At 33.4% G+C, this 26,414-nt stretch overlaps 1 long non-coding RNA gene and 1 other non-coding gene across 2 annotated transcripts in view; one reads left to right on the forward strand and one right to left on the reverse strand.

Annotated features, from left to right (window-relative positions):
• LOC126009171 (uncharacterized) overlaps positions 1 to 18,823 on the reverse strand; it is a 111,045-nt gene extending 92,222 nt beyond the window's left edge. Inside the window, exon 1 of the long non-coding RNA XR_007495884.1 lies at positions 18,472 to 18,823. This is a non-coding gene — a long non-coding RNA (uncharacterized LOC126009171). The remainder of the gene's footprint in view (positions 1 to 18,471) is intronic.
• A 7,243-nt stretch (positions 18,824 to 26,066) lies between these two features.
• LOC126009833 (U6 spliceosomal RNA) lies at positions 26,067 to 26,174 on the forward strand. The gene has a single exon (XR_007496025.1). It is a non-coding gene; the product is annotated as a U6 spliceosomal RNA (small nuclear RNA).
• The last annotated feature ends 240 nt before the right edge of the window (positions 26,175 to 26,414 follow it).

Genomic DNA, 26,414 nt, shown 5'->3' on the forward strand with positions numbered 1-26,414 from the left:
TTTTATATTTTTATTTTAAAAATTATGAGTAATATAGTTGTTATTTGTATTTTCTAAGAAATTTAGTGATGACTTCTGACAACGTAAGGGATTCTGCTGCAGGTTACCTTCTATTTCAAAATTAAAACCTGAGGTCTAAATAAATTAGCTAGCCTTTGGATTGGCAATAGATATCCCAGAAATAGCTGTTGACAGTATTCATATCAAATAGCTAATCGCTTCCACTTTCTAAAGATTAACCCAGTCCAACAGAAGGACTTTCTTTCCTAAAAATGAATTGAAGGCTCATTACTTCCCTGGAAGATAATTTGATTGTTGAGGAGAATTTGAGGAGAATGTGATTGTTGTGAAATATAAGAAGCTGACCAGCCACTAAACTAACCTGTATGCAGGATGATTGGCACTGAAGTAAATTTTCTTTCTTCTCAATGTTAGAGTATAAATTTAGAAGCTTACTAATTCAATGACCCTTGTTGAACCATTTAAGCTCTTTAGATACTTAATAAAACCACTCTAATAGGATTTAGATTTTGATTGTTCATTTCCCAGACATATCATTGTTGATATCAAAAAATGAAGAGTAGATTTAGGAAGGATAAAATTAGTATAACTAAGTGTTGACATTTATTCCAGTCAAGTTTTTATGAAACTTTAATTTTTAGGGGCTGGAACGATAGCGCAGAGGTAGGATGTTTGTCTTGCATGCAGCTGATCTGGGACAGACCTCGGTTAAATCCTTGGAATCCTCTACCCAAGCCAGGACTGATTTCTGAGCACATAGCCAGAAATAACTCCTAAGCATCACGGGTGTGGCCCCCCCCAAAAAAAAAACCTTTAATTTTTAACAATGATACAGACTGAGTTGACTTTTTGAATAACTTCTTTAAGAGTTATGCATTGTGGATTTTTAAACACCTCTATTTGAATGATATAAAAACTAAAGTCTATGTCTGCATTAGCCTATATGCAGGTATATTCAATAAAATCTAAAGTTTTCATTCAATAAACCTAGAATAATTTATAAATAAACATATAATTTGATTTTCTTCCACTATATTTTAATTCCAACCAATGTGAATTTACTCAAATTACAGATCCTATGGGTCAACAATAGATGAGACATGGTCATGGTCCATATCAACACAAAATAAAGATGATGAATGCTGTAAGAAAAGAAATACCCAAAAAAGGGAGAAGGTAAAGAGATAGCACAGGGTTAGTGTGTTTGCATTTCATGCAGCTGATTCAAATCCTGACATCTCATATGGTTTTCTGAGTTTGCCAAGAGCAATTTCTGAGTGCAGAGCCAGGAGTAACCCCTGAGTGCCACCAGGTGTGGCCCAAACACCAAAAGAAGAAAAAAGAAAAGAAATACCACTAGATGACAAAGAATATACACATAATCTATTATCATAATCTATTATCAGAAACATCTCCTAAAATACATATACTGAGGTAAGTCCAAAGGGACAAATACTAAGGCCAATGGTAAATAACTGTATATTTGTAGAACTAAAACTAGGTCAACCTAAAAGAAGGATGGGATATAAAAAGATGTTATACAATAAGAAACTGAAATGCAAAGTAGACCAGTGAGAAAATTGGATTCCGTGAGACTTAGACTCAGCAGTTGAGTTTTTCCATACAGGAAGTTCTTGACTAGAAACATAACTAGAATACTTTAAAGTTGTTGAGGCTGGAGATATAGTATAGAGAGTAGAATGTGTGTCTTACACATTTTACAACACTGACTTGATCCCAGTGTTCATATGGTTCCCTAAGCCTTCCAGAAGTGATCCCTGAGCACAGAGCCAGGAGTAAACCAGCATTGTAAGGTGTGGTGTCAACTCCCTCCCACAAAATTAAAAATAAAGTTATTGATTAAACCAGAAAACAGAGGATTTTAGGTTAGAGTAAGGTAGAAATAAGAATGGAGACTTAAAGATGAATCTGAAAGATATTTAGAAGTCAGACAGAGTGGGTCTGTACAGTGGGGTGGGGGCTTGCCTTGCACAAAACCAACCTTGGTTTTAATCCTTAGCATTACATAAAATCTCCCAAATTCACCAGAATGATTCCTGAAAGCAGAACCAGGGGCCCGGAGAGATAGCACAGCGGCGTTTGCCTTGCAAGCAGCCGATCCAGACCAAAGGTGGTTGGTTCGAATCCCGGTGTCCCAAATGGTCCCCCGTGCCTGTCAGGAGCTATTTCTGAGCAGACAGCCAGGAGTAACCCCTGAGCACCGCCGGGTGTGGCCCAAAAACAAAAACAAAAACAAAGAAAGCAGAACCAGGAGTAACCTCTGAGTAATGCTGAGTGTGGCCCAAAAATAAAAAATAAAGGAATGTAAAGTAGATAAAGAAAGTTATGAAAGAAAATGTTTTAAATTAGTTAAGAGACCTTGGCTGTTTAAAACAGAACTAGATCAATTTTCTAGCCATTAAAAAAGAAACAAATAAACCTTCGTTGATAGGGTTTGACAAAGTTGAAAAATGTCCAATCTATGACCCAAATTTCTTGTTTGATTTATGTGATACAAAACAAGAAAGAGAAGTCATATTTTTAAGAGGTAAGAGAAAAATGCTAAAACTGGATCATTAATATTGGCTTATATATTTTGGAGGGCAGCAATGAGGGTGACACCTGGCCCTCAGGGGCTTTTTCTGGCCTAGTACTTGTGTGCTGTTCCTGGTGACCTATTAGGGATCAACCTTTGTCTCCTGAATGCAAAACATGTGTTCAGGCTGTCTAGCTAACTCTAAGGCCCTTAAATGTTGAGTTAAAAGTGAACTTAAGAGATATATATGTGTGTATTACAAAAGAACATAACAAGTATAAAAGTCTGGAACAAGGAAATTGATTTATATCAGAAATAGAAATTCGAAACCACTAACAAAGAAGTGGTTATTGTGGCCAACAAAGAGATATAGGCCCAAAAACCAAAAAAAAAAAAAAAAGAAAGAACAAAAACAAAGTACTAATATAAAAATAATGGCATTTATTTATCATCTTTTTCGTGAAGCCTTTATTAAATTCTCAGCAGTGGTTTCAACCTTGTTAAGGAGAAAAGTGGGAAAGAAGAGCAATATTTTAACAAAATAAATGTGTTATGAACATTGTGCATTATCTTATTATGCAATGCTATGATTTTTAGTTATTAGTCCATTTGAAAGAACAAGAGCAGGGGCCAGAGAGATAGCACAATGGTAAGGCATTTGCCTTTCATGCAGAAGGTCTGTGGTTCAAATCCTGGCATCCCATATGGTCCCCCGAGCATGCCAGGAGTGATTTCTGAGCATGGAGCCAGGAGTAACCCCTGTGCTGCCGGATGTGATCCAAAAACCAAAGAAACAAAACAAAACAAAAGAAACAAACAAAAAACAAGAGCAAAGTCTCAGAAAATGTAAGCAATGTCCAGATGTCATAATTTTTAGCTAATGCAGAATTTCAATCCAGATATTTCTCACTATATTTTTCTATGATTTTGACACTTTACATGATGATTTCAAATGATGTGAAAGACAGGTTTATTTGGAAGTAAGTTTCTTTGATCATATTTTATTCTGATTTATGCAATCTCCTATTGGGTTATGATCCTACCCTAATTAATAATTGTACTCCACCCTAGGGTGTGATCTGGTGATGGTATAATTGGATTTATTCCTTACTTGGTATTCTTCTCCCACCCTAAGGTGGGACCTGATTCTTGTCAATAGAAGCAGGGGTCTGAGGAAGGCAGGAGCTCATTCTTCGGTCTTCTTCCACTGAGCTGTGCTCCATATTAGGAGCAGAAAGCTTCAGTGGTTTGAATTCCTTGCTTTAGCACTGAATTTCCTGAACCCGTTTTAATATCTCTTCACTGTGTGAATTATTTTCTGCAGATCTGGGACTGTTCCCCTTGTCCTAATCAGACAGGGGAATGGGAGCTGCCTTTCCTGTCTGGGAGCTTGGTGGGAATCAAACCTCAATCAATCTCCAAGAGAACGTGACTCTTCAATATGCCAACTTTAATTTTTTTTTAAATTTAACCTAGAAAATTTAAACTTCTTTAGTAATAGTAATAAAGTTTCCTATATTTTCTAACTCCAAAGAAAATATATAATTTATTTTATTCAATAATAAAAGAAGAAATAAGGTTAGATGTGTCATTAGCTACTTTGTAAAGGAAAACTTCGATTTATTCTGAAGGGAATTAAAAATGTATAGCAATGGGCATTTAGAGCAAAATTACCTCACAACAAAAAGTGTGTGTACTATTAGTACTGATGTTATTTATTTATGTGTAGCTAGAGTTACATGCCCTTGTTGAACTCAGGTTTATAAAAATGTCTGACAGTGTTCTGCAGGTCTGCAACGATACAACTATCACGATTTTAAATTCTGCCATGGACTACTTTGCAAGGATGATAACACCCTTATTCACTCATATATGTGACTTTTGTTGATCATCAGCACCACTTAATCAACAGAATGTGTTGGTTGAGGTCTGTGATTATCATCTCTGTGTAGAAGTAGAGTGGGACCTCATTTTCTTTTTGAAACTGAGAAAAGGCATAAATGTTACCAAAGGACTTTATATTTGTAAAGGATGCAATCATTCAACAATTTTTGGCACCTTCTCTGGCTATATCTTCAATACACTTCACAGTGGCAGTGGTCCCATGATAATGCTTGATTACATTAATATAATTGATAAAGGTCATTTAGGTCAAATGCATTCATAGATGTGGATGCATTTGAGACTTGAAAAGCCTCTTGAAGGCCTATAATGAATGCTAATTACACACCCTTCATGATTCCTTGCGAGTCTCAATCAAGAGCAAAAAGATCTTTAAAAATCATCCTGTCCTTTTGAAAGAAAAATAGTCTCTAACCTTAAATCAATTTGATTGAAACCTACCATGCAGCCCTTAGATTTTTTCTTTATTTATGAAGTAATAAACCATTTAGGACTTGGCTTGAATACAACCAGTATTCAATCTTCAGAACAGTATATGTTTCCTCAAACCCCACTAGAGTAATCCCTGATCACAGAGTTTGGAGTAAGCCTGACCATAGCCAGGTATAACGTTAAGAAAAAAGGATATTCTTATTTTTACTATGCTGTCCATTCATATTGAATGTGGCTTTTAAAAGGAGCTAGAACAGAGGATGGGGTTTTAATATATACATATATGTATTATATCTAAATTTTTTAAATTTCAAGGGGTTAAAATGCTTTCAAGGGGGTTGGAGTACAACAGGTAAGGTGTTATCTTGCATACATCCTACCTTGTTTAGATCCCTGGCATCCCATATGGTCTCTTGAGCCAGCCAGGAGTGAATCTTGAGTGCAGATACAGGAGTAACTGCTGAGCACCACGAAGTGTGGCTGCAAAACCAAAATAAATAAATAAATAAATAAATAAATAAATAAATAAATAAATAAAATGCAAAACAAAATTTCATTAATGCATTTAAATTTCCTTTCACTTTCTATACCTTAGAAATTATTGAGGTAACTCATTTGCAAAATTGAGTATGCTTTAGGGGAGCAATTTCTCATCCCTTCAAAATGTGCTACCACATTACAACCACCAGCAAAATACAAGTTTTACACCACCACAGTCTATTGGTCAACCTCCCCCTCCCCATTTCTGTCCTCTCTCTCCTCTGTCTGGTAATTTTTGTTCAAGCAGAAACTTGATACAAAAACTGTATCAAGCAGTTGTTATGCTTAGAATGATTCTCCTACAATTACAACCTTACTGTTGCTCATGGCAAGATTTCATTTTTTCTTGTAACTGATTAGTAGTGTATTGTTTATATATACCACATCTTTATCTAGCATCAGTCATTAAGTTATTTTCAGATCTCTTCTATCATAGAGGGCATTGCAATGAACGTCACGATGTATTTGTCCTTTTAGGCTAGTGTTTTATACCCTTCAGTTAGATATCTAAGAGTGGAATTGCTGCATCATGTAGTATATCTGGCAAAATCTCCATTGTTCTTTCCATAGAGACTGTGGCAATTTACATAGCTAACAACAGTGTTTGAGGATTCCTTTTCTTTCTTCACAATCTAGACAATACTTATTGCTACTGGCCTTTTTAATATCTCATTCTCACAAAGATTGATTTGAATTCTCACAAACAAAATATTGCTATTTTGATATGCATTTCAAGAAGTGATAATAAGCACATTTTTCAAATAGTCCTGTTATTTTTACATAACTATATGCACTCATAGATGAGAAAATGTATTTAAGATAATTAAAAAAAGATTTTTAATTTTTTTCAAAAAATGTTTGTTATTACAAAGTGGGACTATAGGCACATTTTAAAATTTCATATCTGTGGAAGAGGAGATAAACAAATGGGACTGTATTAAGCTGAGAAGCTTCTGTATCTCAAAGGAAATACTGAAGAGGATACAGAGGCCACCCACAGAATGGGAGAAACTATTCACCCAAAACCCATCAGATAAGGAGCTAATATCTAAGATATACAAGGTACTGTCGAATTTAACAATAAAAAAATTAACCCCATTAAAAAATGGGGAAAAAATGAACAGACAATTCCTCAAAGAAGAAATATAGTCAAAAGACACAGAAAAAAAATGCTCCACATTACTAATCATCAGGGAGATGTAAATCAAAACAAAGAGGTACCGTCTTATGCCACAGAAACTGGCACACATCACAAAGAAAAAGAATAATCAGTGGTGGAGGGGTTGTGGGGAGAAGGGAACTCTCATTTACTGCTGGTGGGAATACTGTCTTGTTCAGCCTTTATGGAAAACAATATATGGAGGTTCCTCAAAAATCTGGAAATTGAGCTCCCATATGATTCAGCAATACACTCCTAGGGATATACCTAAGGAACACAAAACACAACACAAAAATGCCTTCTGCACACCTATATCCATTGCAGCACTATTTACAATAGCCAGAATTTGAAAACAACCCAGAGGCCCGACAACAGTTAAATACTATAAAAACTGGGGTACACATACTCTATGGAATACTGTGCAGCTGTCAGAAGAGATGAGGTCATAAAATTTTCAATACATGGTTGGACATAGAATTATGTTATGCTGTTATGCTGAGTGAAATAAGTCAGAAGGAGAGAGATAGACACAGAATAGTCTCTCATCTGTTTGTTTTAAGAAAAGTTAAAAAAAATTTATTGTAGGGCCAGAGCAGTGGCGCAAGTGGTAGGGCGTTTATCTTGTACATGGTTAACCTAGGAGGGACCATGGTTCTATCCCCTGGTGTCCTATATAGTCTCCTAAGCCAGGAATGATTTCTGAGCACATAGCCAGGAGTAACCCCTGAGCATCACTGGGTGTGGCCAAAAAAAAAAAAAAAGCAAAAACAACAGAACAAAACATTATTGTAATAATACACAGAGACAATAGAGATGAGGGCTAGAAAGTCTGGCCCTCGATATGAAATGAGTTCTGTTGGAGAAATGACCATGACAATGGTAGTGAATGAAATAGAATGCCTGTCTTGAATGTAGGCAATGGAGGAGGAGGGAGATGAAGTGCATTGGTGATGAATGTAGCACTGGTGAATGGGGTTTTTCTTTTATTTATATAACTGAACCCAGCTACAAACATGTTTGTAATCATGGTTCTTAAATAAAGATATGTATTAAAAATTAATAATTAAATTCATATAAAAATTTTATGTCTCCTATAGCACTGAATTGCTTTTATCAAGAGGTCTTGATGAATGATAACAAATACAGGATGATGAAATACTAGCATAACTTGTACATGTACTGAGGTAAAATATTAAGTCACATTTTAGAACATTTTTTTTTTAGGGGTCACACCCAGCAGCGCTAAGGGGCTACTCCTGGCTCTACACTCAGAAATCGCCCCCGGCAAGCTCGGGGGACCATATGGGATGCCAGGATTTGAACCACCGTCTTTCTGTATGCAAGGCAAACGCCTTATCTCCATGCTATTTCTCTGGCCTCACTTTTTTTTTTCTCTTAGGATTTACTTTATTTTTCCAGTACAAACTAGAAAGTTATTCTTTCTATATCTTCCTGGTCTATTATATAGTTATGTTAGAAGTGAGCAAATAACAAAGCATCATCTCTTTTACACATAATCAGTTTTTCCTGGGAATGTACACACATGTGTGGTCTGTATTAAGCACTGAAAATTGACATTTTCTTTTTTTTATATTAACATAATTTTTATTTTGATCATAGTGGCTTACATATTGTTGACAATAATATTTTAGGTACATATTTGTTGCTTATCTCAAGACCATGGCATTTTTTGGTTGTTTGGTTGTTTGTTTTGTTTTGTTTTTGTGGTGTTTAGCGTTATTGTTGGAATCCTTAATAGATATTTGACACTTCTTTTCGTAGTGGTGGAGTGTTTCACCTTCTTTTTCTCCTTCGTCTCTCAAACCGATGACGAGAGCCTCTAGAGGAATTCCGCTTATTTTCGGCGTATTAGACTTTTACCCCAGTTTATTACTTTTCTCCTCTTCAAACAAAACCACATAACTTGAACTACCTACTCCTGCCTCCCAATTAGAGGGGGAAATAAGGGAGGCATCAGGACCAAACAGGTTCAAAACTACTAAGTAATAGGATAGGTACAGAGGGGACCACATATTCTAGCAGCCCTGGGGGTGAGGGAAGAGGATATGGGAGGTAGGACAAAAACGGAGGAGTAGGGAGGACAAACATTTTAGAACTTTTAAGGATATTAAAATCATATTAAAATTAGAGTTATTGATGGTTTAGGAAATGACATTTCTTTGTTTATAAATATAATGTATAAATTACTTCTCTAGTGGATTTTATCTTGTTTCCTTCATTTCTTTCTTTTTTGGTTTTTTTTTTTTTTTTGGTTTTTTTTTTTTTTTTTTTTTTGATTTGTTTTTGTTTGGGGCCACACCCAGCAGCACACAGAAATCGCTCTTGGCAGGCACAGGAGATCATCTGGGATGCTGGATTCGAACCACCTTTGGTCCTAGGTGGCTGCTTGCAAGGCTATAGCCCTACTGCTGTACTATGTCTCTGGTCCCTTGTTTTCTTCATTTCTTAAAAAAAAATAAAAAATAAAAAATAAAAAGCTCTCTCATCATTAAAGATGTTAAAACAAAATGCATCAACATAAATTAATAGGCAATAAACTTGATGAATTCTCCTGAAGAATATTTTTATGATAAAATCTTGGCAACTGTGTCTATGATAATCATAATGACAAACCCTCAGCTAAAGATAAACTAGTTTATTCCTTCTTTATGGAATAGACTTCTCTGTCCCCGCCTTTTTCTTTTTTAAAGAAAAGTAACCATTCCACTTCTAACCCTATGACATCCCCACCGCTACTTCTAAATTTCACTTTGACCAAAAAGGTATTTTAGATGACCAAAGGAAGTAGAAATTTTGTTCTTTTTTGAACCCTACTACTTTCTTTTTCTGAACTATTTACTTACTGTGAAGTACAATGTAGTATACACTCACACATTCCTCTACCCTTCATTATTGCAAAAATATTTAAGTTATATATTCCAGAATGTAAGTATGGAGATAGAAAGTCAACAAATATTTCTTGTTAACTAGCTAGAGTGAATATATAGTAAATGATTAAGTCCATAATAATTAAGGATACTTTAAAATTCAATCAATAAATGATTACTTAGCAATATTCTGAAAGTGAGCTTTTTCTTGAATTGGGGCATTTTCAGTTCCCCCTTATCTCTATCAAGACAAAATCAAAAAATAATTAAGGATAGAGTTATGGAGTGTAGTGTAGTTATGGAGTGAGGTCTTGGGTTCTTTCCTGCCTACCTCAGAATAAACAAAAAGATCAATTGTATTTATAATTTAGTTTAAACTGGAGTTTTAATTGGCTAAAATTTGTCTTCGTGTAGTTGAGCAAATGTCAAAATTTCTATCTTTTGACAAGGGTATGTAAATGGTCTAGATAACTCACTATCACCTACCTATTATATATTTAGTGTTAATATTGCCGCACTATAACTTCCAGAAGTTCACCTATAAGACTTTTGCTGAAGTTTGCCACAAATAAAGTGGGAGTGTATTAGGGCAGAGAGAAAAGACCATTATGACAATGATAGTTGGAAATGTTCACTCTGGATAATTACTGGGTGCTGAAAGGAGGTAAAATGATATGCATTATACCTCTTCAGTAACAATATTGCAAACCACAGTGCCTAAAAGGTAAAAAGAAAAAAGAGAAAGAAGAAAAAATATCTTCTATAGAGGAGGTGGTGGGGGAACAGGTGAGGGAAATGAGACATTGGAGGTGGGAAATATGAAGGGATGGGCATTGGATATTGTATGACTGACCATCATAAACAACTTTGTAACTGTAGTTTATGGTGATTAAATTAAAATTATTAAGCAGTCAAATGACCCAGAGATTGTGGCACAGGTGTATTTTTTTTTCAAGATAATATTTCCTCTCCTCTGACTTTTTTTTTTTTTGCTTTTTTTGGTTTTGTTTATTTGTTTGTTTGTCTTTGGTTTATGGGTCACACCCACTGTGTTTAGGGGTTACTCCTGGCTCTGCACTCAAAAATTATTCCTGGCAGGCTTGGAGGGCCCTGTGGGATGCTGAATATCGAAAATGGGTGGGCTAAGTGTAAGTTAAATGTCTTACCCACTGTGCTATCACTTCGGTCCCCACTGTGCCTCTACTCTGATTTATAAAAATAAATTTATGCTAAGGAATAAAACTTTTTTATTGAATAATGACAAAAACTTGGTCTTGAATTATTTCTACTTTTTGTTTGTTTGTTTGTTTTTCTGGCCACACTCATCTGATGCTCAGGGGTTACTCCTGGCTAAGCCTCAGAAATTGCCCCTGGCTTGGGGAGACCATATGGGAAGCGGTCCTTCCTTGGCTAGCGCTTGCAAGGCAGACATCTTACTTCTAGCACCACCTCGCTGGCCCAAATTATTTCTACTTTTAAGAGGAGTTGGGACATTGAAGATCAAACCAGAGGTATGAGAAGAGCAATGTAGAAAATCATTAAATAATTGTGTGTAATAGCTTTGTAAATCAAACAACAAACTTTAATACTATTGTAACCATATTACCTAATGTTGTAACCATATTACCTAAACTGTAATAAAAATTTTTAAGTAGAAAAGAATGAAACTTATTTTTTAATTTAACAAATTTCTTATCAATTGCTTTGGATGAAAAAGAACCAAAATAAAGGTTCACTTATAAAATGTCATGATCCAGGGGCCAAAGAGATAGCACAGCGGCGTTTGCCTTGCAAGCAGCCGACCCAGAACCTAAGGTGGTTGGTTCGAATCTTGGCGTCCCATACAGTAACCCGTGCCTGCCAGGAGCTATTTCTGAGCAGATAGCCAGGAGTAACCCCTGAGCACAGCCGGTGTGGCCCAAAAACAAAACAAAACAAAACAAAAAAATAAAAAATATCATGATTCAATAAAAAGAATACTTTGCAACATCAACAGAATAATTTGGCTGCTTATCATGTCTGTATTTGGTTTTACATTTCATTGACCCCTGTCGAGAAAGCCTTTATTCTTATACAAGCCCTACGTGCAAACAGTACAGACCACAATGTGGTTTCAGGCAAGTTTTCTACTTTATTTTTTCAATTTTATTTCAAACTGAAAATGTAAAGTGGTGGTAGGAACCTAAGAGGAACAAACCTGCCAATTCAAATAGCTTCTACCACTTTAGTCCTTTGACTCCAGAAGAACTCTGGATTAAAGAAGTGGAAGTTATGTGGATTAGAGTTTCAGGTAGTACAAATTTTCACTTCAAAATTAATCAAATGAAGATGTGCTTTTTAAAGACATTTTAAAATCTTAGTTCTAAGTTCTAAATACAATCATTTAAATTAGAGCTCTGACTAAAAATTCTGATAGATTTGCAGAAACAAAAATGGGTTATATAGCAAAAAATAGGTAACATATATTTGTTGACTAATTGGCTGATACATTAAATATTTTATTGAGCAAACTGAACATGAGTTCTTTTTAAAAGAAAAATGTGAAATACAATAATTTTAAAATTAAGTTAATCATTTAGGAGGAAAATGTCAGTAATATAACTTATACAAGAGATCTTGAGAGAAACAAAAGTAGTTTTTTTTTTTTCAAAAAAATTTTAGCTAAAACAAGAGGTAATATTAAGTGATGAAATAAGCCTTATACCTCTATAGGATTATGAGGGCAAATTAATAACCAGCAAATTAAAAATCTTAGAATCTTGATTTATCAGGTTAAGAATATTCAATTAGTTTTAATTCTGCTAAAAATTATATAATTTCTAAAATTTTTAAAGTACTCTTTTCAAATATACAACCAATGTATGACTTCTCAAAAGAGAAAATTATTTTAATTCTTACATATAGATTTAATGGAGTCTATCCAGGATTGAAAAAAATAGAGCTGCTATTACAAATAGATTATAATTTGTTTTTAGGTATTTAGCAATTTCATGAACTTCGATTTTTTTAAACAATAGATATAGAATAGTTTAAGAAAGAGAGATTTTTCCCCCCTGAAAAGACTAAATGTAAATACAACTATTAAAATATATTTAAGTTTTATTTGGGGGGCCACACTCAGTGGTTCTGGGTGTTATTCTCCATTCTTTGCTTAACAATGAAACAGCAGTGCTTTGGAAGACTGCATGTTGCCTTGATCAAACACAGTAAGCTGCATGCAAAAATTCTAAATAACATTTTCAAAAAATTTTGGTGATAATTTACAAAGCAAAGCATCATTTAAGAAGTAGTATTATTCCTAATATTTCATCTTTAGTAAAACATCATATGCAGCCTTAAGCAAGTTGTATTTCTCCCACTTCCTTAAGAGACTTTCTAATAAACAGTTTCTTCTAACCTTTTCTGCATAAACTTAATAGGTCTTGTACTTGTCAACATATTCAAGTCATAATTATAAACATAAGTACTATGTATGTTATGTAATATATATTTTAGACCATGTCTGTTTCTACTGATCTCTAATTTACTTCTCCTTTGCTGTAGGATATACTTCATATTTAAATTTCTTCAGAGCTTTCTGGAATTTTGTTTTGTAAGAGTTCATACTGTTTAACTATCCCATCTAAAAATATACAACTCCATGTTCCTTTCTCTATAATATAACTTATACAAGAGATCTTGGGAGAAACATAAGTAGTTTTTTCAAAAAAAAATTTATCTAAAACAAGAGGTAATATTAAGTGATTAAATAAGCCTTATACCTCTATAGGATTATGAGGGCAAATTAATAACCATTAATAATTCATTCTCCTTTTCCCTCTTCTCCTTTGTCCCCTTTTTCTATACCCCCCACAATTTCCATGAAAATCGTTAAAAATGTATCACTTTAGGTAGGTGAGTTTGGTTATTCATGTTTAAGAGACACTTTTAAAGATTTTTTAATCTTCTATTTTATCTTAATTTATTTTATTTTTGGGTTTGGGGACCATACCTAGTAATGCTTAAGATTGCTTGCAGTTCTAGACCTGAGGGTCACCCCCAGCCATACTTGGAGACCTTGTGGTGCCAGATTTAACCATTGGATGATTAATCACAGGGGTTAAGTCAAATGTCTTTATTTTTTGTACTATTACTCCCTTGCTGAGGTATCTTTTGTTCACAGTTGAAAATTCTCTCCCAGCCATATTTCTTGCTTCCATTAGTAATCATAGAATAATTTTGTCCAGTGAGAACAGGATAAAGTTTATTGAAAAGTTTCAAGAAATTTGCTTTCATAGTTCCAGTTTTAGTTGCTTTATCCCTTCTTACTTCCTGCCTAAAATACAGAAATTATATCTGAGAAACTACAACTGTGCTACTCTCAATGAATTCTGTAAACTCTTCCTTCAAAAGTTACATACATCTTCTATGAGCACTCTGCATTTTAGAAAACATTCTTTTTTTTTTTTTCAAAAAATCTAAATTCCACATACTCTTGTGTGAAATTCCTTCTAAAGTTTTATGATTTCTGTGACAAAAAAGGAAAATAATCTCAATTTTAGGTAATACATATAAAAATGTATGTCACCAACATTGCACCTCATAAGCACAGATACGTTGGGGTTCTCTATGTTAATCTAAAAATATGATAATTGGCAAAAGGTGATAAAATGCTTTAATGTTGCAATGCATAAATAAAAGATAAGCAGAAGTAGCTTGATAACCACAGTAATTTATGATTGTACCTGAAAAGTGGATATACACCTGTAAACTACATTTCTGAGTCTTCCTTTGCATCTAAGAGGAGCTATCTCTCACAATTTAAATAATGTAAGTCATGTGCAAAAAAATTAGGTGTATTCATGACCTCTTTCCCTTTGTTCTCTAACTTTGTGTGCATAGAGACAAGTGAGCTATAAAAAATGAGAATCTATTAGGCACACAGAAGGCACCTACCAATTAAGGAGAAACACAAAAACTTTACATGGATATAAAGTACTGTTCCACTATGTGAAGTCACCAAGACTTTGGAGTATATTTGTTCTAAAGCAAGTGTTACTCTAAATAATATAAAGGCAAAATTAAAGCCTCACAGTTTATGAGTCAGTTAAACTGAGTTGCCAGGAAAAAATAAAGATGATTATACTGACCCTGAAATAATTGAATTTTATGTGACACAATGTTTAGACACGATTAAAATTTTGAAATAGAAATCATATTAATTACACAAAAATTGCATTTTTGCTTTCCCTTGAGTTTGCAACTATCAACACATACTTAACAGTTACTACACTTATTTTGAATTGCTTTCAGTTAGGCTAAAAGGAGCCTGTAAATAATCTCCCTTTTTGCTCCTTTAAAAAGAGTAGAATAAATGATAGAGTCCATGTGGCTTTACAATGAAGCAGAGGTTATTGCAATATTCAATGTTTGTCTAAATAGGTTATTTTAAGGATTTTGATTTGTTCAAAACTTATCTGTTCTCCAAATCAAAGTTGATATTGATTAAAAAAAATTTAAGTTGATATTGATAGACTAAGAATGACATCACATTTCTGTCAATATTAAAATGATTATATCCAGTTTGCCAGTAAAGTTTTAGTTCCAAGCTTCATCTTGTTTTATGTTCTTTAAAAGATATCAAGGAAGGGGAGTAATGATACACTGGTCAGAGCTACAGGCATTTGCTTGACCAGAATTTGTTTGTTCCACTCTCTATTATCTATCTCTCAGCTCCTGCAGGTAAACATTGAGAATCCCTAGTATTGTTGTAGCAAATATTGAACCATTCAGCTCAATTGACCTATTATTGGAGTAAACCTGGCCACCCTAAGCACTGCTTAGGGGTATAAAATTTTTTTAAAAAGTTACACAAATTTTATTCTTAGTCCCAATCTGAAGATCTGCTTCTTGTTTATTGTGGTATTCATAGATCTGAGCTGATATACCTTTGTTTGGTAGCCATAGCTGGCTGTACTCAGAAATTACTACCTGTTTTGCACTAAGAATCACTCCTGGTGGGATCAGGAGACCATAACGGATTCCAAGTATTATACCCTGATCAGTGAATGCAAGACAAATGTCTTATTTACTGTCCTATCCCTTTGACCACCAAAAGAAACAACTATAAACAGATTATTTGGGGGCATAAATATAGGGTAAAATGATATGTGAGATTATTTTCCCTTTTAATTTCATCAGATCAATATTATATTCTTTTTTATTTTATTTTATTTTACTTTGTTTTTTGGGCCACACACGGTGACACTCAGGGGTTACTTCTGGTTATCTGCTCAGAAATCGTTCCTGGCTTGGGGATCTGGGATGTCGGGGATCCAACCAAGGTCTGTCCTGGATCAGCCACGTGAAAGGCAAGCGCCATACCTCTGCGCTATAACTCAGGCCCCCAAATCAATATTATATTCTGAAAAAAATTATTTTCCTCCATGAAGATAAAAATAAGAATCATGTTCCTTTTTTGTGAGATAACAAGTTTAGATGAAAAAATAAATAATATTGAATCTATAGATTATTCCAGAAATTTCAAATTTAGGATAAAATGAATATTGGAGAAGTGAAACAAAAATTATTTAAAATTACTAAGCTAACTGAGGTGGCAAGATACTCAGTTGAGACCATAATTACTGGATATAACTTGCATGAAGAGTGGCATTTTTCCCTTTCCCACTTGTGTCTATCATAAAATGTAAGTCAAAGTTTTTAAGTGATATTCTGGAAAGCTCTTAGATAAAGAGCTGATTCAGCTGACAATGCCTTTTGCCTTTAGCACTTCCTATTCTCCTGCCTGGAATGTGTCAGGATGTTGGAGATGAGGCAGTTGTTTTAGACCACAAGGCAACAAATAAAATGAAAGTCACATGATAAGAATGACTGGAGGAAGGGAAAATTAGCATAGATCCAGAAGACAATAGGTTGACCAAAACTAAAAAGTCTTACTACCTTACTAAGGTCATTTGCCCTTAATGACACTTGATTGACTCTTAAGTCCCTGGAGAGTAACAAAATGTTTATGTGATTAAACAGTAAAAGTTATTTCTATAAGTTGCCAAGCTTACAGCAAGTTGGTCCAATTAGATTCAAAGACAGACTTAAAAATAAACAAACAACTGTTTTTAAATAAAAACAGGTATTTTAGAAATTTTCATGTTCTTTGACAATTATTGTGATAGTGCGTCTATAAATAATTTTAATATTTTCCTTCAAGTGACACTTTCAAATCCTTAAATATTCTACTAATCAATAAATATACAATCCCCATACAGGGATCTTATAAATGCATTTCGTCTCTCTACTTATTCAATTGGCAAATATTTCTTGATAGTTCAATATAGACTGTGCCGAAGGAACCTATGCAAGGATAAAAAGCAAATGTCACACAAGAGGCTCAGCTTACATAAAAGTAGAATGATGCTCTTAAACTATTAATTTTATGACTATTTTAATGTTATAGATTGTACCTTTTATAGTATTTGTGTTTAGTTACCTCATCTCACCACTGCTAAAGTACCCAAGATCCTCCTCCAATGACGTTGTGCTACTTTGTATATATCTCAGATTTCACCACACATAATGCACCCCTGCCATAACAACTCTGCCTTTTATTTGATATTCTCAGGACATTAATGCAACTTTTACTTCCTATGGATTATTTATTTATTGTACATCAATTCTCCAAGACATATAAGCCTGGTGCACAATCTACATTAACAAAAATAAAAATATCTAAATCACTAATATGTGACTTATGCCTTTAAATTTAAATGACTAATCTATGTTTGAACACTTAATTCAGTATTATATCAATATGATTATTTCAAGAGTAATAGATACTTGCATAAAATTTATTATTCAATCCACTATAGACCTTATTTTTTTCTACTGGCTGCAGTTCAAATCCAATGTTTCTGCTGCTCTATTTTGATTTTTGTCATTTATGTAATAAAATATAATATGCATGTATGTGGATAAATAAACACATGCATATATCTTGCTTGAACACTTGTATCAAAAATTATTGTTCACTTTAGAAAGTAGGTTAGGAAAAATACCAGTTAATGTCAGAAAAACCACTTTCACCCTCTTCTTCTAACTTGCTTTAGGCATATAAGTTAAGTTTTCTCTACCTCAGTTCCCATAGTGTTAAATGATGGAGTGAAATTGGGTTATTGTGTTGCTTTGTAATGTCAAAAATCTCTTATTTCCCTCATCTATACTCTATGTGATGCATCAGTCAACTATCCCAGCTAAGAGCAGCACAAGAAGATTATTTTTAAATGATGCATAGTCTCTTCTCTGTTTCTCTTACCTCAGGAATTAAATATCTTATCTCACATTTATATCAACCACACTTTTATATATAAACAATGTACTACCATTTTATATTAATAACACTATATTACTGTGATCAGGATCAGAATATAGGACTGATTATTATTCTAGCTTTTAAGGGCATAGCTTGTATAGCACACATTTGAGATAATGGAATGAAAATTAGATGATGAGCACATTGTTTTTAATTTGCTGTTTAAAAGTATCTCCCAGACACATCGAAGTGAATTTAACAAAGCTTATTTCAAATGCACAGTGATCCTCTTGCTCCATTGTGAGAAGCTGCTTTCAAAGTCTAAAAACAGATTTATTAAATTATGCAGAATGCAGAATCTGAGTGCTTAAATTGAAATCTTAATATTTTTAGCATAGACAATAAAAGTAACTAATTAACATCTTGACAGTTGTCTGTAAGTCACCACAAAGCATTTTCCTTGAGTACTTTCAGAAAAAATACAATCATAAACTGAAATACATTAAACACAACTGTTTAATCTAGCTTCTTCTGGATTTGGCATACAAGATTAAAAATGCTATCACTTTGCTTAAAACAAGATGTTTAAGAAACATGAACTCTCTCTAGCAGTCATGTTGCTATCATCTTGCAGATAAACTCACACTTCCAACTATGCTCTCATTATACATATATATTCCCCTTTACTTACCACAATGAGTTAAAGGTAGAAAAGCTCTCGTGGCAGCCTTTGAGTGATGACTTTGCTTTAGCTTTGCCTTCATTTTAGGAATCATGGCACAGTACTTTATAAACAGCAATTCATTCTGTCTGGCTTACTGCAAACACCAAAAGCTGTATCTTGCAATTGATGGAAGATAAGACTTTTAGCTTCTGATCAATTTCCCACACACATACAAAAAAAATAAGATCATTTTCTGAGCTATTCTAATTCCCCTTCCAAAACGTTTCACAAACAAACTCCCAGCCTTTAGGTTTTCATGCAAACTCCCAACCTTCCCGCCTGCCTGCTGCTGCCAATACTTCTTACTCTTGCTGCTGATGACATTCAGCAAGCTCCCCAGCACTGATGCTCCGTTATGTAAGACTGTCTAGGTCAAGTGTAGGAGACTCACTGCTGGCCTGGGAAAACTCATGGAAATGTTCTTTCAGATTAACACTTCAGGGGCTATGGAAGCTGGAAGAAACTGAGCTTTTTCTACATCTTTTGGGGGTAAATATTTTTGCATGATTCAGTAGTTTATATGCTATAGACTTGGCAGATGCCTGTTAGCCGTGCTGAGAGGTACATAGAAAAATTACTGAGATTCCAATTTTGATAGCAAGCTAGAATAAGCATGGTAGACCTAGAAATATTAAATTTAAAAATCTAAAAGAGAAAATATAGCATAAATTATGATTTGCTTATCAAGCATCATCTCTAACCTTTCAGGAATGAATTTTGATTAGACTGTTTAAACTCTTAATACAGTGCATTTACTCAGAGGTGTTGTAAGGAAAGCATTATTGGATCTAAAAGAGTTGCTGCAGTTATTGATTGCTATGTTTGCTCTTGTTTGGTAGCAAATTTACTCCTTTTATAAATAAACTATTTGCTTTCCTTTATTTGCCTTCTATTGTAATGAGAATGGAGACCTAATAACCTCACAGTTCTGTGACTTAAATAATAAATCCTACCTACTTAGTTTCAAGGTAAATACTGCAGTAGAAGCAGCATTTGATACTAACAAAGAACAATATTGAGTTAACTGTATAGGTTTGAACTGTGATCTGTTGTGGGATCTTGGGGGTATGATCTTAGGTTAGACATGAACAGCTATTCACTCTGAGGATGAAAGTTGAAATAGTATATTTCTGTTTTAAGCTCACTCATTGTCTTGGTATGGGAATTAGTTAAAATAGCAGGCTCTTGCTAAATGCTGCAGAAAAAACTTGGAGAAATAAAATGTTGAGATTGCTGCAGCACTGTGATATTGCAAGGAATTCTAATAAGATTTAACCAGAGACCATGATATAACAGATGGTACCAAAATAAAGATAGGTGGATATTTTAAAAGTTTAAGACAGATCAGTCCATCTGATAGGTTCTGGCTTCCATTTTGTCTTTGGAAAGTGATTTTTATTGCTTTGGACAAGATGTTATGAGTTAGGAAGATAAGAGCTATGCAAACTGTCTTCATGAAAGTTGAATGTCTAGTCATGCAGCATCTCTAAAAGGCTGAGGCAGATTAATTAAGCTACATACCTCTTTAAGAGATAGTTTTGAAGTGTTTGTAACTTCTTGAGTTTCTAAAATTAACTAAATAATATTGAATGCTACTGAGTTACTTTCTTTTGAGATACTTTTCACTCTTAATTATAATTAATAGTTGCACATTTATTATTTACCATGGAAATATACTGCTTATCATTTTATGCTATACTTAATTGATTAAGAATGTTCATGTTTCCCCCAAATGATTTGAAAAGACAGTCATGTTTCCTCAGGGACTAGTTTTATATTACTAATGTCAATAAGGCATTTCCCCATAGACTTATCTTGGCATAAGATCCCCATCAAACCAGGATTTATTTAGTTTGATATTTAGAATATTTTGTAAGCATAATGTTAAAAATTTATGATAGTTAAAATTAGAATCTTTGTGTATATAAATCATTAAAATTTTGTCATTATTCATGTTGTCTATAAGTAATTTTTATTTATTACTATTTTATTGATTATTAATAAAAGGGTCCTTTCTCTGCTAATGATGCTTAAAAGTTATATTAGTGCCTTTGTTTCTAAAGTAAGCGATTTCGATTAAATGAGGTCTAAAATTATTTTGAGTTCTGCCATCTGTAGGTTATATTCCTCTAAGCATGAGTTGGCATTAATCTATGGTAAATTGAGATTGTGTTGTTTGCTGAGATTAAATTTTTAAGCACTTTGACCACCTTTCATTGAAAACTAGTGAAATGATAGGAGAGTAGTTCTCAAAGGGTTATTGTTTAAAAAACACATCAATTGGGAAATTGTCAGATATACATAATCTGAACTTGAACTCAATGAGTCAGATTCTTTGAAGGTGAAGTTGGCCATATTATCTTCCCCTCACCCTCATTTCTCTCTCTCATCTTGTTTTGGTGATCTATCTTTTAACTAGTCCCACTTTTATAAGTATGGAACACACTCACATCTGAGAACCATATTTTGAGCATTAGTTTGGTTATATGGAAAAATTGCTTTGATATATACAAGCAAATATACTTCACATAATAAAACTCTATTTTCCTGATGGCCCTTAATTTTCAGTGTAAGCAAAACTCTGTTTTCAAAATTCATGGACCTTTTTTAACACAGCATCAACCCAGTTTGTCAAAACAAATAAATAAAAAACAAAAAACGCTGTTTACCAACAATTCCATTTTTTTAGCTTTAGAAAGTTACATGCTGTGAAGAGGAAAACAACAAAGTGAGTCTCTTCTGTCTCACTATGTGACTTGGCGAGCATTACTGACCCTCCTGATAGTCCATTTGTAAATAAGAGATTGACGTAAGTCAGGGTTTTCAGCTCAGCACTATTGACATTTTAAATCAGAATGTGTTTTGTTGAGGACTTCGTACTGTAAATTGCAATTGTTTAGCAGGAACCCCAACTCTTTTACAAGGGACCAGGAACAACCCTCAGTTGAAACTATGAAAAATAGTTCCAGACATTAACACAGGCCCTTTGAGTGAAAATATTAATCATTCTATACCTTTACACCTTCCTATTGCCTATGCATGTTTGAGAAACTCTAGACTAGGTTATCTCCCTTATAAAAAGTTATATAAAATAATGCAAAAGGTGTGGGGCAAAAATGCAAAAATGCATTTTTTCTCCTTTCAGAAATAAGAAGATTAAAAATACAAATAGGGATGAAGCAATAGTAGTGCAGGTAAGGCACTTGCCTTGCAGGATGTCAAGCTGGGTTTAATCCCTAGCATCCCATATGGTCCCCTATGCATGACCAGGAATAATTCCTGACCATAGAGCCAACATTAACCCCTGAGAATATCCAGGTGTGATTCCAAAACAAACAATAACCAAAAATATGAATAAATTACTTTATGTCTCATTAGAACAACCAAGGTGTATATGGGGAATTCTTTGCCTCCTTGAAGATTTTGATAAAATTTTCTCGAATACATTACATTTCCAATCAGTGGTAGTTCAAAACACTTCAGCAACTTTTCAGGACTAAACTTATAACACTTTCTGTGCCCTAGAGTTCTGGTTTAAACTGACACAGATTGATTTTGTCACACTTTTATTTTAAATTACTTTATTTAAACATGTGATTACATGTTGCTCATAATACAGTTTGGTTTCTCTTTTTTTTTTCACGATTGCAAAGTTGTACATGATTGAGTTTCAGTCACAACAATGAATACCATCCTTCAACAGTGCACATTTCCTGGAAACAGTTGTTCTGTTTCCCTTGTACCCACCACCTGCTTGCTTCTCTCTCTCCTCTCTTCATCTCTTTCTCTAGGTAGGTAGGTTGATAGATAGGTAGATACATACATAGATAGATAGATAGATAGATAGATAGATAGATAGATAGATAGATAGATAGATAGATAGATAGATAGATAGATAGATAGATGATATACAGATAGATAGAGAGATAGATAGATAGATGATATAGAGATAGATAGATAGATAGAGATAGATAGATAGATATAGATAGATAGATAGATAGATAGATAGAGAGAGAGAGAGATAGATAGATAGATAGATAGATAGATAGATAGATAGATAGATAGATAGATAGATGTTTGATAGATAGATCATTCCTTTTGTTTCTTTTAGGCCTGTGTTTTGCAGCATTGTTTCTGAAGGCATATTTCTGAAGGCTGATCATTTTATCTCCTTTCAGCACCCAATTCTTACCCAGAATGATCAGTTCCAACTTTCATTATCATAGTGATATAACATTCTCATAATTGTTTCTTCTTCCCTAACCTCACTTCCCCATTCTTTGTGGAAAGCTTTCTAGCATGGACTGGTTCTCCTGACCTTCATCTCTATTATCTCTGGATATTATTATCATACTATCTTTGTTTTTATATTCCAAAAATGAGTGAGATTATTGTATTTCTATCCCTCTCCCTCTGACTCATTTTGCTCAGCATAATACTCTCCATATCCATCTATGTATAAGCAGATTTTAAGACTTCATTTTCCCTAATAGCTGCATAGTATTCCATTTGTAGATGTACCACCGATTCTTTACCTACTCGTCTGTTTTCACTTGGGTTGTTTCCATATACTGGCTATTGTGAATAGTGTTTCAATTAACATAGGAATGTAGAGGGCTTTTCTGCATGGTGTTTTGGGGTCCCTAGGTTATATTCCTATAAGTGGAAGTGCTGAATCATATGGAAACTCAGTTTCTTTCTTTCTTTTTTTTTTTTTTTTAGGAATATTCATATTGTTTTTCCAAAAAGGCTTGACCATTCTACATTCCTTTCAGCAGTGAGTCCCTTTTCTCCCCACATAAACAACAGCACTGCTTATTGTTCTTTGTGAATTGCGCCAGTCACTGTGATGTGAGATATTTCATTGTTAGTTTGATTTGTATTTTCCCTAATGACTAGTTATGTAGAACTTTTTTTCTTGTGCCTGTCACCACTTTCCACCAGGAATATATCTATTCTAGAGCTTTTGGGTTTAACTTATTTCATTAAGTATTTAGTCTCTTCCCCCCATTCACCATCTTTCCTTTCTATTCTCTACTCCTAAAACCTCCCTGATGGATACTCTGAGCCACCTAGTAAATTTAGTGTTCAAGCTTTTTATACCTATTCTAACCAAGATGAAAAAGCCCAAACTCATAAAGATCTTTAGATAGTCATGAACTTCTATTTGGGAACAGCTCCCTTTCAAGGAAGACTGTTGGAATTATATAATTACAAATGAGGAAGTCATTAAGCAAAAATAGATATTAATAATATTCATCTTTCTATATTTAATGATAGCTGTTTTCTCTTAAAATTATACATGTTATTTACCCATGTCTCAGCATTTAAAATTGTATGTGCTCATGAATTTTTATCTTAAATGATTCCCCAACTCAATTCTGATGTTTCCTGAAGTTGCTAGGTATGATGAAAGTATATTAGCCTGAAAAATGCAAATACACAAACAAACACACCCTAGCTCATTCCGCAAAAGTTAGCAATTTAGAGATTCATTTTTTAATATCATACTAAAAATTAAGTTCTGGGTTTTAAGATGACTATGAAATCAGAAACTTGTAATAGAGCACAAGGCTCACCTCTTTAATCTGCCCCCCCCAAAATAAATGTAAGTATAGATTATATTCTATTTAGCTATATTTTAATTAATTAAAATAACAATAACATGTCCAGTGTCTCTTGCCTTTTAAATGTGCACATTATGGGACTTAGCTTTTATATATTTTGTGTCTTCAACTACTCCACAAGGACAGGATTAATTCACTTTTATGATATGATATTGAATTCATTTTAATCTTAATTTTGTGAGAGTTTATATCAAACCAGTCATTTTCTGTCAAAGTTTATGACAAAACTGAACCAAAGCAACATTTCATTTATTTTTCCTAACATACCTGGTACCTTGTAGTACTTGACATGAGTTATGCTGACATAGTATTTATTGAATAAATGTTTAATAACAGTCAATTCTATCTAGTTCCTTTAATTTTTTACTGCATACAACAGTATTTCTACAGTAATTTGAATTGTCTGTAGCTTGAGAAGGCATTCTAAACAGAGAAATCAAATCCAGAAGGAAGTGGTAGATTCATTGGCTCTAGTAATATTTGGAACTTGTTACAATTCTCACTCATTCATGCTACTTTTCTTAAGGGAGAATATATATTTTGTTTTTCTATAGATACTTTTCAGGTTTAAAAACTGAAATAATTATTTCTGTTATCAAATATACACTCATCTTTTAAAATACTAGTTTTCCAGCCCCAGGACCACATGGTCATAAATGCTATTTGATTTTAAAGTAAATATCCTAGAAGAACTTGAAAGATCTTTCATTTTGCTTTAAAAGGTTCACTCAGAGAAGAAATGTTCTCAATAATAGTTGCTGATTTAAACACATTAAGTACAATGAATTTTCAAAAGAACTGTTACTATACATAAATTTCATTTTAACGGAAGCTATGACTCAGCATATTATTAGAGAATTCTGTTCAGGGTGGCTGTCCTCAACCTACATCTTAAACCTAAAGTAAGGGAAACAAAGTTATGATTAAAACAATTCCTTTCCTTAATAATGGTTATCTCTGTGTTGGGGCTGGAAAAAAAATACAATGGTTAGAGCAATTTGCTTTGCATGTGGCCCACCTGGATTTCATCCCAGCAACCATAGGTTCCCCCTGAATTCCAATGACAGTAATCATTGAACCTTGAGTCAAGAATAAGTCCTGGGCATCATACAAGCTCAAATATATCATTCTGTCTGAAGAGTACTGCTAACTTTTGAGCAACTATGACAGTCATAGAAATATGAGAATGTGAGACTCAAAAGATTCCAGAATATCAAGGATGGATGTTCAAAATACCAATGTACACAGATTGGTACTTAGGCTAATTGAGGGTGATTTAGTGCCTATATTTTCTCAATCCCTAAAGATACTTTTGAAAATGCAATCCTCTAAGATAACTACTTAACCATAGATTGTTTTATTTTTTGTGTGTTTTTCCCCTAAAAATGTCAGATCCTGTTCTTAAAACATATAATAGGGTAAGTGATCAATTGAGGGATTTGAAAAGTCAAATATGTAAAAATTTATCTATTTTGTATAAGGCCTAACTAGTAGGTGGAAAAAAATTTAAATTATTTTAGTCTTACTTTATTTTGAAAGACAATTTGTACCAGTTACGATTATTAAACATCAACTTTATGTAAGATGATCAGGTTTATTAGAACAATTTTATGTACCCACTGCTAATTTTTAAAAATTAATCACTCTATACATATATCTATAATAATATTGTTTACTAAGTTATATATTTGGTCATTTGTCTTATGATGTGAAATTTGATAACTATTATAGAATAATTTGTGAGTGGTTATTTCTGTAAACATATTTTTCTTATCTTACAATGAAATTGTAGTTCTCTAATAAAGTTATATTGTATTCATTTTTATGTTCAAATAGTATAAGAGTGAAATGGAGTAGCTAAGACTTTCCAATGCTGTTTTGGATTCTAAATCTCCTTTGGAAATGTGTCAGTCACCCTTAAAAAATTTCCTGAAAATGCTCGCTTCGGCAGCACATATACTAATATTGGAACTGTACAGAGAAGATTAGCACGGCCTCCTTTGCAAGGATGACATGCATATTCATGAAACGTTCCATAAAATAAAATAAATAAAAATTTCCTGAAATTATTACTTTATTTTTATATAATAAAATTGTTCATATATAATAAACTAAATTAAGGTAAAAACTGGCTTTATATATTAAAATATTCAATTTCTATATGTGCAATTAATAATAAAAGTTTTAGAGAAAACTATATTATCAAAATCAATATATCAGATAGAAGTTTTTGACTCCATATTTGGTAAATATTATACTTGTATACATTTTTTTGTATGTGAA

The sequence above is a fragment of the Suncus etruscus genome, chromosome 5 (genome assembly GCF_024139225.1).
Source record: "Suncus etruscus isolate mSunEtr1 chromosome 5, mSunEtr1.pri.cur, whole genome shotgun sequence".
Lineage (NCBI taxonomy): Eukaryota > Metazoa > Chordata > Mammalia > Eulipotyphla > Soricidae > Suncus > Suncus etruscus.